Here is a 10,939-nt window from a genome sequence, read left to right on the forward strand (position 1 = left end):
CTGGGGGCAGCCCGAGGCCCAGCCCTGGGTCCAGCCCTGCACAATCAGATCCACTGTCTCGGCTCCAATTGAATGAAATACAAACAAAACTCCAGCCTGGAGGCCACCAGAGTAAGCCTAAACTCCTGCTGCTCCCCCTGCCCAGCTGTGCACCACTGACCACACGATCAGCCCTTTTCCTTCCAAGGATTCACTTCTGCAGAGCTTGCTCCTCCCACCGCCTCCCCCAGTGAAAGTAAACACCACACAAAACACATCCAAACAAAAGCAGTGTCAACTTAGGGACCCTCTGCAACACTGCAATCCTGACCCAGGATATATTAAATCCTCTTCTGCCCTATGTACAAAATACCCACTTCTGGAGTGCCTCAGACGCACTGCAGGTGTGGTTACATTACATTCCTACTCTTAAGGTAGTTCAAAGTCTAAACATAATTTAGTTATTATTTTTAGATGGCCTGAAGGGTAATTACCCTAAAACCCTAAGCCAAAATTCTTTTCCCCAGGTTCCCAGGCTATTTTCATTCACAGAAAACATGAACTAACAACTGGAAAAATGATCAAAGTCATACAAACAAAACAGACAAAGCAAAAACAGTCTGTCAATATTTTCACAGTCTCAACTTTGCACAACACAAAGTATTCTGTTAAGAAAAGCTATAGCCACTTTATAAAGTATGAAAGAAATTAGCAATGAATAAAAATGGGGTGAGTTTTAGCTGGCAGGATAAAACTAAAATCACCCTATTGTGTAGCAAAGAGTTTCCCCAAACTATCTTGTTAAGCAGCAAAGAGTTCTCCAAATCATCCCGTCATGTAGCGAAGAGTTCTTCCATGGCCACAGGGGAGGTTGTGAGGCAGAATCGTGCCCAGGTGGCCTCAGGCCGGCTTCAGAGGGGCAGGAATATTGGCAGGCGCCTGCTCCAGGTAGGCCAACGAGCCCTGCGGCATCTCAGCTGGTTTTTTATGCTGAACGTTGACGTCCTCCAGCACCTGCTGCCACTGCCTCAGCTTGGTCAGGCGCTTCCGCACCAGCGTCCTTCCGCTGCAGCTCATTCCTCAGCTCCGAAACATCCTCTTTGGTAACTTGCTCTGGATTCTGCACAGACAAATGCAATTTTTTTTTTCAGGAAGAAGCATTCTGTGTGTCTTGCAATATCTAGAAACTTCTGGATACACTGATCAACACCAGTTCGAATTTATTCCTGATCAGTGCCATTGACACAGTCCTGGCTCACCAGAGAGGCAAAGCAAGCCTCGAATGACGATTCCAACTCGCCCACCAAGGTACTGTTAGAACTTCTCGGAGCGCCTGGCGCTGCCTGAAGAAGCGAAGCCTGGCCCGGGATCCCAGAACCCGGCTGCTGTCCAGAGAACATACCACCGAGCGGGGCCTTCTCCCCCTCTGCATGGGGAGCTCTGTGTGGTTGGGTCTATACTCGTGAAAGCGATTTTTTTTTTTTTTTTTTTTTTTTTGTGGCCGTTGGTCTGGGTTGTGGGTGGTTTTGACGGTGCTGTGCGGCGTGGGAGGGGTGGGCGGGGACGGAGGCGAGTGTGGATGGTTTTTGGTCAGTATCCCTCTTACGTACTGCCCTGGAGGGCAAGGCCAGGCACTGGCTGGGATCGAGGGTCCAGGTGCCCTAAGTGGCTGTCGGCCTTTTCCTCGTTAGTATAGTGGTGAGTATCCCCGCCTGTCACGCGGGAGACCGGGGTTCGATTCCCCGACGGGGAGGTGCTTCTTTTCTTTTCTAAGGCTGCTGCAGCCTAGGTCCAGACTGTCCGTCCCAGGACCGGGACGCAGGGGACGCTCGTCTGGAGGGCCCAGAACGGCTCTTGGCCACCGCGAGCATCCCGTGGTAAAGTGTGTGGCCGTGGCCTCCGGTGTGGCACAGGGTGTGGAAGGTGAGAGGTGGTCTAATAGAGGACCTAGTTAGTGTGTTCGGACGCTCCTTCTGCCAGGGTCCTTGGAGAGAAGTCTTTGGCGACCCACGTGAGGAATGACTCATGGTCACAGGAAGTAGACGGGATGCGTGCGGGTGTGCGTGGGTCGTGCAGCTGTGCTGGGCTGGCAGGCCCGGCGCCGGGCGGCCTTGGGTGGCAGCTGGGAGGTGCGGGCGGATCGCAGTCGGGGCGGGGCCTCGCCGGGTCCGGGCCGAGCCTTGGCGAGCTCGGCAAGGCGGGCGGGGTGGAGGGGCTGCCGGTGGCGGGGCGTTGGTGGTGCGGTGGTGACCAGCTGCCTTCCGAGCGGTGGACGCGGTCCGCTTTCTGGTCCTGGCAGCGCGCCCAGCCGCCTGTCGCAGGCCAGGGTGTCGTCGGGGCGGCAGTGGGTTTGTCCTGGAGGCGGCGGCAGCAGTGACGTGGTCCCGGCTGTCGGCCTTGTGCGGCAGGCTGTGCTGCCAGAGGGAGCGGGCGCGTGTTGTGTCTGTGTGTGTGTTCCCTGGTGGTCTAGTGGTTAGGATTCGGCGCTCTCACCGCCGCGGCCCGGGTTCGATTCCCGGTCAGGGAAACTCACTTTTTCTTCTTCTTCAGGTTACTGTCATTCTTAAACTGGCCAATTCCTGAGGGTCTTTTCTGTTTTGCTACTACTCTCTGTTACTTATCTCACAACCCTCTCTCCAACTGCTCAGTCTTCTTATTCCCTGATTGTCTGTCTGCACTGCAGCATCCTACCCCTTTGCACTTGCTGACTGTTGTCGGACATCTGGCTCCTTTTCTCTCCTGTGTTCCTAACCCTCTTCTCTTCTCCCTCTCTGCTCTACTTGTGTTTCCTGCCCACTGCTTGGGGCAGCCCCCACGAAGTGCACACACACTCACCTAGGACATCAGAGAACAAGACAAATGGCCACATGCTGACTCACCCAGAGCAGCGTGGGGGCTCTCTCTCTCTCTCTCTTTCTCTCTCTCTCTCTCTCTCTCAGCATTGCTGCACCATGCGGCAAGGCAGATGGCAGGCCAGGAAATAGGGACACAGCCAACAGCCCAGATGATGTTGATGTAAGGGAGCAGGATATACTCATTTCACAGGAGGACACTCTTCCGAGGGTGAGGACAGATCCATGAGATACCTGTTCCGGCTCACTGCCCCTCTGCCCCTAAGCACAGATTCTGTCTCCGCATCACTGTGGGTCTCACAATTTTTCCCAGACACCCTCCTAATGGGTGGCTTCTCCCAGGGTCAAGGGCAGAACTCCATCTCCTAGTCCTTGCCAGTGTCCCTCGGGGGCAAAGCTCACTTTGCTCATGAGTCAAGACTTGGCTGTTGGAGCTGGTTTAGGCGGCAGTGATGAGAGGTTGTTCACTGCGGTGACTGGCCAAGGGTGAATGGCATCTGGCTATTTGCTGGAAATTGGCAGGAGCCCAGGGTACCTATCTGCAGCGAGTTCGATGGGCAAGAATTTGGGGAAGAATATGACGAGGGGCGTCAGCAGGGCGATGTGAGGAAAGGGTACTTGTGATGAGTGAAGAAGTCCCTGCTGCAAGGGTCTCGAATACGAACCCAGGTCGCCTGTGTGGCAAGCCAGAATTCTACCACTGACCCACACATGCATACATGAGGACGTTTCCCCTGCAACCCCAAGCCTGCAAGAGCTCGGGCTGTGTCGTCAGCCCACCTGCGCGGAGAGCGGCAACAGCTCGCGTTCAGCCCGGTTTCCACGGAGCAGGGAGCGGCTGTGCAAGCAGAAGGGCCACAGTCAGAGTCCAGATTGTTGCCGGGCAGGAGGCAGAGTTGGGGTGGACCAAGAGAGACAGAGAGGCAGAGAAAGGGAGAGAGATGTAGAGAAGCACAGAGCTGCACCACGTGCTGTGGGTTCACTGCCCGCCAGAGCCCCAGGAGTCCGGACAGACTAACCGGTGGTTTTCGCGGCTGGAGAAGGAGGAACGCCGGGGGATGGGGGCAGTCGGCTTGTTCCGTTCGTTCGCATCTGCCCAGGCAGCTTTCTGGGTACGTGGGGATGCCATGTGTCTGTCCCAGGGTGAGACACATCGTGACAGACAGGGAACGGGCACCAGGGCTTAGGCTGGACTCTGTCCCCGCCCAGAGTAAGTCCTTGCCGGTGTGAGGCCTCCATGCGGCCTGCTGCGTCCTCGCTGCTGGTGGAGAGGCACTGCGCGTGCGGGCAGCGAGGGACTCCCAGGGTAAGGAGCCCGGGGTCTCCGGGGTAAGAACACAAGGACCGCGACCCCCATGGGGTGGAGGACGGGGAGAGAGAGAAAGTCTAGTGGGCACCCAGTCATTGGAACGAATGGAGCAAAAGGCGGCCCGACACCGCGCCTGGCACGAATAGGGCGTGTGCGCCGAGGGGGAACTGCGACGCCAGTGTAAGGTAAACTACGACCCTACTCCAGAGAGGACTGACACTTGAATGCAGCGCCTCAGAGGGTCCGCTCAGAGCTGGACGCCCCGTCTGCAGGTCAGCGAGCGCCCCCGCTGCCCGGGCCTCGGACAGCCGCCCTGCGGTGTGGACCCGGGGGGCACCTGCCGCCAGCTGCGGCCGTCCCCGCCGCACCTCTCCGGGGACTGTGCCCGCAGCCCCGCGCCCAGGCCTCTCCCGCGTCCTCCTTGTCTCCGTCCTGGTCGTCGTGCTCCTCTCCTCGCCCTCCGATCTTCCCTCCTGGAAGGGGATTGTTTGAGGTGCGGGTCGCTGTTCCGCGTGGGGTGGACGGTGTTTCTCCGTGGGACGGTGGGGGTGGGCGGCGGCTCAGGGCGCCGTGCTGGTTGGTGGTTAGGACAGAGCCGGTCTGTTGCCGTCGAGGGAAGGGAGGAGGCTTGGGAGCACGGAGAGGTGATCCGGCCGCGAGAAGAGGTGCAGCCGTCCTCCTTTGTATAGTGGTGAGTATCCCCGCCTGTCACGCGGGAGACCGGGGTTCCCCGACGGGGAGATGTTTGTGTCTATTTTGGTGGCCATCCTTTTCAGACGCAGGACACCAGCCGGCACTGTCCCTTCGGAGACGCGACGCTCAGAAGATATTTTACTCCCCGGCCTTAACAGGTGTCCCTCGGTGCGTAACACAGGGCGGGAATGATAAGAAGGCGGCTAGTGTGGGACCGCGCCTGTGGGTGCGGACTCTCCTGTCGGGCCCCTTCGGGAGAAAATCTACAGTGACCCACGTGAGGGAGGACCCGTCGGGGCGGATCGCAGTCGGGGCGGGGCCGCGCCGGGTCCGGGCCGAGCCTTGGCGAGCTCGGCAAGGCGGGCGGGGTGGAGGGGCTGCCGGTGGCGGGGCGTTGGTGGTGCGGTGGTGACCAGCTGCCTTCCGAGCGGTGGACGCGGTCCGCTTTCTGGTCCTGGCAGCGCGCCCAGCCGCCTGTCGCAGGCCAGGGTGTCGTCGGGGCGGCAGTGGGTTTGTCCTGGAGGCGGCGGCAGCAGTGACGTGGTCCCGGCTGTCGGCCTTGTGCGGCAGGCTGTGCTGCCAGAGGGAGCGGGCGCGTGTTGTGTCTGTGTGTGTGTTCCCTGGTGGTCTAGTGGTTAGGATTCGGCGCTCTCACCGCCGCGGCCCGGGTTCGATTCCCGGTCAGGGAAATTCACTTTTATTTTCTTATTTGCTATTTTGTGGAATTCCTCACTTACTGACCCCTGCATTTGCTCTTGTGATTCATTCCTGCTACACTTTTTCTTCCATCCACAGCATCCCAACTTTTTCCTTTTGGTAGTCACATTCGGGCTGTTCTGTTTCCCTTCTCGAGCTCCCTTTTCACTCTACCTCTGCCACCTGCACAGAGCTGAGAGTAACTTTTCTCCCATGGGAACAGACAGCCCACAACTCTCCCCCATCCAACCGCACTGAGGGCGCGCGAACGAGATGGCGCATGCACTAACCAGGGCACCACACACTGCAGACAACCCGCACACACGGATCACCGCGCACGTTCAGGCACTTGCCTGTCGCTCTCAGCAGAAGTCACATTCCCCTCACCCCACCCAAGCCACGCACACATCCTACACCCGGACACCCAACCTTTCTCCTTACGCCCTTTCCCTCCACCCCGCTCCCTGCCCCGGGATGCTGTCGCCTGCCCGAGATGCCTCGAGCCCCCCCCCAAAAGGCCACTCCTCCCGCTACTGGCGGAGTCTGCACCTGCTGGTTGGGACAGGTTGCCGAGCCTTGGTGGCCGCAGGCATGAGGCCGGGTGGTGGGGTGGTGCAGATGCGGCCTGCTGTCACAGTGACTGCCTTCCGCAGCTCTGGGAGCTTGCGGGGTACACAGGAACATGGGTGTTGTGTGTGAGAGAGGCACAGGGTGATCGCAGTGTTGAATGTGCGGGGAGAGCGAGGTGGGAGGAGGCTGAGAGCAGGGAGCGAGGAGGACGCAGAGCAACGTATTCAAAATTGGTGGTCCCGGTTGAGGTCCAGGGACTGCGGATACCTGCTGTGAGAGGGTGGAAGGCACGGTTGGCATGTGTTAGCTGGGTCATTAGTGCGGGACGTCGTATGGACAGAAAAGTGGCATTGCCAGAAGAGCAGGTGCCTCAGAGGAGCCTGCAGTCCGGTCAGCTGCGAGGCCATCTGTCTGCTGTGCAATGGGCAAAAATGCAAATAGCCTTGTCAGGAGTGGGATTCGAACCCACGCCTCCAGGAGAGACTGCGACCTGAACGCAGCGCCTTAGACCGCTCGGCCATCCTGACGAAGGTCCATAGCATCGGCGGTGCACCTTGGGCAATTTTATGAGCCATGGGTTTGATCCGACAGGCTGCTGAGTTATGATTCAGGCGTGCGGTTCTCGGAGCAGGTCGCTAGCGCCTGCGCTGGCCCGGCCCTGGACGGCAGCACTGCGGGGTGTGGACGCGGCATCTGCTGCAGACCCCCGCAGCACCTCTCCCCTAGCCTCCATCGCCTCCTCTTCGTTGCCGTCCGGTTGTCCTCCTCAACCTCTGCGCTTTCCTCCTGGTCCTTTTTCATATTCCTTCCTACTCCCTCCACTTCCTTATCTCCCTCTTCATCCAGGTGTCCTGCGTTGTTGGATCCATGCAACTGCAACTGGATGCGGAATTTTTTTTTTCGGCACAGGGTCGGTGCTCTGCGTGGGATTGAGGGTACCATGTTTCATGAGAAGTATGGGTGGTACTGGCAGCAAAGAAGGGGATTGGCGCTATTTAGCAATTAGAGCAAAGACCCATATTATGCAATGCAGGGGACCGGTTACCTCCAGCCTAGGGAGTTCTAAGTATTCATCTGTTTTCAGTCGTTCTCCTCGTTAGTATAGTGGTGAGTATCCCCGCCTGTCACGCGGGAGACCGGGGTTCGATTCCCCGACGGGGAGGAGCTACCTGTTTTTTTTTTTTTTTTTTTTTTTTTATTACTGGAAGCTATCTGTAAAGACGCAGGAGACATCAGAGGTCACTAACTGTCCCGGTCCTTGCGTGTGCTGCCCTGTCAGGTCGGGGGAAGGTACTCTTTTATGCAAGCACTTGGCGAGTCGGAGGAATGGGGGACCTTTTCGGGTTACATCATGTGTTTGGAAGGCAATGTCTAGAGACGGGTATTTGGACAGATGCAGAGTTGGAGGGCATGTAGGTTCCTGGATCGCGCAGCCGTGCTGAGGTTGACAGGCGTGGGCGTCCTTAAGTGGCAGCAAAGTTCTGGTTGCTGGGCTGCTGGTTGCCCAGTGTTGCCAGGTAAGGAGGCAATGACGATAAGAGGTTGGTGACCTGGACAGGGGCGGTGAAAAACCTTCCGGCGGGTTGCGTTGGTGGTATAGTGGTGAGCATAGCTGCCTTCCAAGCAGTTGACCCGGGTTCGATTCCCGGCCAACGCAAGTAGTCTACTTTTAGCAAAGGGTATGGCTGCGGTGCAGTGTCCCGAGTATTAACTAAGTCTGTGTGCATTCCCTAGTCAAGGAGACACCCATTGACAATGGTGCGCGCAGTAGTGTTGGCACACATAGAAAACTAGGATCGCGAACAGGTAACAGTTAATTTACTTTGGCAGCATCTTGGGCCAGGTGCTAGGTTCCATTAGCCATGTTCCAAATCTCACCTGGTTTCCTTGGTGGTCTACTGGTAAGGATTTATCTCTCTCCCTGCCGCGATCCGGGTTCAATTACCACATTTCTTCACCTTGCTGGCTAATGCAACCTTGCTCCACACTCCTGTCCAAGCCCCACAGGTTTGTCTCTACCGTCCTTTCCTCCTTACGGGCCAATTTCGCTGTCGCTCCTGCTAGTCGTCGGTCTCCATACTGCTGAGTGTGCACTTCGTCTGTGACCTGCAAGAGGTACACTAGTGATGCCAACCTGCACATAACCACAGCAGAAGCAGAACTACACACAACTGTGGTCACCCATGAACACATGCACAATTTGCAAAGCATCACTGAGGCTCGCCCACACACCCACACATACGCTCACATAACACACGTTCGCTGTCACAGGTACTCAGTTTTGTGTGGGCACACCCACCTGCACACCACCAACCCATATTCCCTTCCCTCCACCCACCGTGGCTGTCAGAAAAGGAGATGATTGCGATTGAAACATTCTTGAATGGGATCTTGTAATTAGTTGAGAATCTCTATATGATCCTAAATTAGGGTGGACCTTAAGTCTAACAACTTGCACCCTCACAGGAGGGGAAGACAGTTTTGCAACACCATCCAAGACACATCAAAGATTGCTAAGAGTCTCCAAAAGCCAGTAGGGGGCAAGAAAGGGTTATTCCGGTAGTGTTCAGTTAGAGTTGTTAGTTTGAGACGTAAAGTCTCCACAGCAGAGGATAATTTTATTTGATTTTAAATCACCAAGTTTGTGTTATTTTTTTTTAAAGCATTCATTTGTTTGAGTTACAGAGAGAAAGAGAAAGATAGAGACACAGAGATCACCCATCCACTGATTCTCTTGGTTCACTCCCCAGGTGAACACGATGACTAGAGTTGGGCCAGAACAAAGTCAGGAATCAGCGGTCGCCCATGTGGTGGTAGTGGCCATTTTCCACCGCTTTCCCCAGGCTATTACTAGGGAGCTGGATCAGAAGTGGAGTAGCAGAGACGTGAACAGGTGCCTATGTAGTATGCCAGCACTGCAGGCGCTGGCTTTACCTGCTATGTCATGATATTGGCACCTGTATTAATTGGTAGTAGAAACCCTGGGATATTAATTCACTTTGCAACCTCAAGCATCCTATGACGGATCTTGCATCTGGGACATTTTTAATCTTCTCCAATACTACCAGTATTTACAATCGTTGCCGGGGTTGGTTGTTTGGCAGTAGTTAAGATGCCTGCCTCCCATCCAGAAAGGACAAGGGTTTATTCAAGTCCCAAGGAGCCTCTACTTCTAACTTCTGCCAATGAAGACTCTGAGAGGCAGCAGATGATGTTCCATGTAAAGGGGGGTTATAAATAAGTAACAAATCTCTTTAAAGGAATAAGAATGTAGCAGTGCAGTATTTCTGAGCGTCTGAGGAAATGATAAACACCTGCATAGCTGTAAGTGAAATTACACCACAAAAATATAGAGAGAAACTTGGGAAAATGTGTATAGATTTTAAATATCTTTACTTTTTTCTTTTTTAGAAAAGATTTATTTATTTTTATCAAAAAGGTTAATATACATAAAGAAAGAGAAACAGAGAGAAAGATTTTCCATCTGCTGGTTCACTTTTTTTTTTTTTTTTTTTTTCTGCTGGTTCACTTCTAAGTGATCACAATGGCCAGAACTGAGCCAATTGAAGCCAGTAGCCAGAAGCTTTCCTGGGGTTCCTGTGTCAGTGCAGGGTCCCAAGGCTTTGGGCCGTCCTTGACTGCTTTCCCAGGTCACAGGCAGGGAGCTGGATGTAAAGTGGAGCAGCCAGCACATGAACCAACACCCATATGGGATCCTGGTGCATGCAAGGCGAGGGTATGGGCCATCAAACAGTTCTATTCTAGGAATGTATCTTACCCAAATATTTGCACATGTGGAAGAAGTTGAATTGGACAGATCTTAGGGGCAGGGAAGGCTGAGCTAAGCCACAGCATCCATGGATGTGCATGAGAGGTAGGTGGGATGCAAGTCGGACTAGGCTAGGCTGTAGCAAATGCCAGCGCATGCCGGCACAAGCAAAAACTGGGGCTGGGGGTTATTGAGGGTTTCCCCAAGTGGGTTGCAGCACCCACTGGTGTGCATGAGGACTGGGCCTATGGTGGCCTGGGCTGCACTAGGCTGCAGCACCTGATGGTTCATGTGAGAGATCGGGCTGGGGGCAGAACTGACCAGGCAGCTGTATCCACTGACATGTGCATGGCTGGTGCAGGTGACGGACAGAAACTGACTCTGCATTGACTGGCCCACGCGAATCAAATCTGAGGTCATCCCAGGCAAGATTTCTTGGAAGACTTCCCAGATGGTTGGACTCAAACCCCTACCATGAGGAAAATCACAATGTATGTGGTCTGACCTTGAAGTGCATGTGTTGGGACTGGGCCTCCTCAGTTGCTGATGTCTGTGCAGTGCACAGCATGCCCAGATGCATAGGGAGAACATGACAGCCAGCTCATATAGGCCAGCAGGGGACATCAACTACATCCTCAGAGAATGGAGAGCAAAATAGGTTAGAAAACTCTCCTGTCAAGCTTTGCAGAAAGTGTCTGGGACTATGGATGCACTAAGGTGAACTTTATCAATAGACCTTGGAAAGATTTTGCCAATCTTGAAGGAATGAAACTAACAACTTCTCATAGCTGTTAAAATCACTCAAGTAACACCCTTGGAGCACTCTTCCCCACATCAGGATCTCTAAGGCATGATCAAATGGCTGCCCCCAGCCCCAGGTGCTGGTGTCGTTTGACAGCAAGGAGTGGTCCCCTACCCTTTTCCCTCAGCAGACACAGGGAAAAAAAAAAAAGAACTGAAACATTTTTTCTACCCACCTTCCTCCATACGTGATTTTCCCTATCCGAATTGCAGGCCTATATGGGCCAAACTTTTACCTACATAAAAACCTGGAAGGAGATAAAGATGTTC

General features: G+C 54.7%; 6 non-coding genes across 6 annotated transcripts; 5 read left to right on the forward strand and 1 right to left on the reverse strand.

Annotated features, from left to right (window-relative positions):
• The first annotated feature begins 1,660 nt into the window (after window positions 1–1,660).
• On the forward strand, window positions 1,661–1,732 carry TRNAD-GUC (transfer RNA aspartic acid (anticodon GUC)). The gene has a single exon. It is a non-coding gene; the product is annotated as a tRNA-Asp (tRNA).
• A 702-nt stretch (window positions 1,733–2,434) lies between these two features.
• Window positions 2,435–2,506, forward strand: TRNAE-CUC (transfer RNA glutamic acid (anticodon CUC)). The gene has a single exon. It is a non-coding gene; the product is annotated as a tRNA-Glu (tRNA).
• A 2,944-nt stretch (window positions 2,507–5,450) lies between these two features.
• TRNAE-CUC (transfer RNA glutamic acid (anticodon CUC)) lies at window positions 5,451–5,522 on the forward strand. The gene has a single exon. It is a non-coding gene; the product is annotated as a tRNA-Glu (tRNA).
• Window positions 5,523–6,543: 1,021 nt separating this feature from the next.
• Window positions 6,544–6,626, reverse strand: TRNAL-CAG (transfer RNA leucine (anticodon CAG)). Its single transcript has one exon. It is a non-coding gene; the product is annotated as a tRNA-Leu (tRNA).
• Window positions 6,627–7,189: 563 nt separating this feature from the next.
• Window positions 7,190–7,261, forward strand: TRNAD-GUC (transfer RNA aspartic acid (anticodon GUC)). Its single transcript has one exon. It is a non-coding gene; the product is annotated as a tRNA-Asp (tRNA).
• Window positions 7,262–7,684: 423 nt separating this feature from the next.
• On the forward strand, window positions 7,685–7,756 carry TRNAG-UCC (transfer RNA glycine (anticodon UCC)). Its single transcript has one exon. It is a non-coding gene; the product is annotated as a tRNA-Gly (tRNA).
• The last annotated feature ends 3,183 nt before the right edge of the window (window positions 7,757–10,939 follow it).

Source organism: Ochotona princeps, chromosome 2 (assembly GCF_030435755.1).
Source record: "Ochotona princeps isolate mOchPri1 chromosome 2, mOchPri1.hap1, whole genome shotgun sequence".
Lineage (NCBI taxonomy): Eukaryota > Metazoa > Chordata > Mammalia > Lagomorpha > Ochotonidae > Ochotona > Ochotona princeps.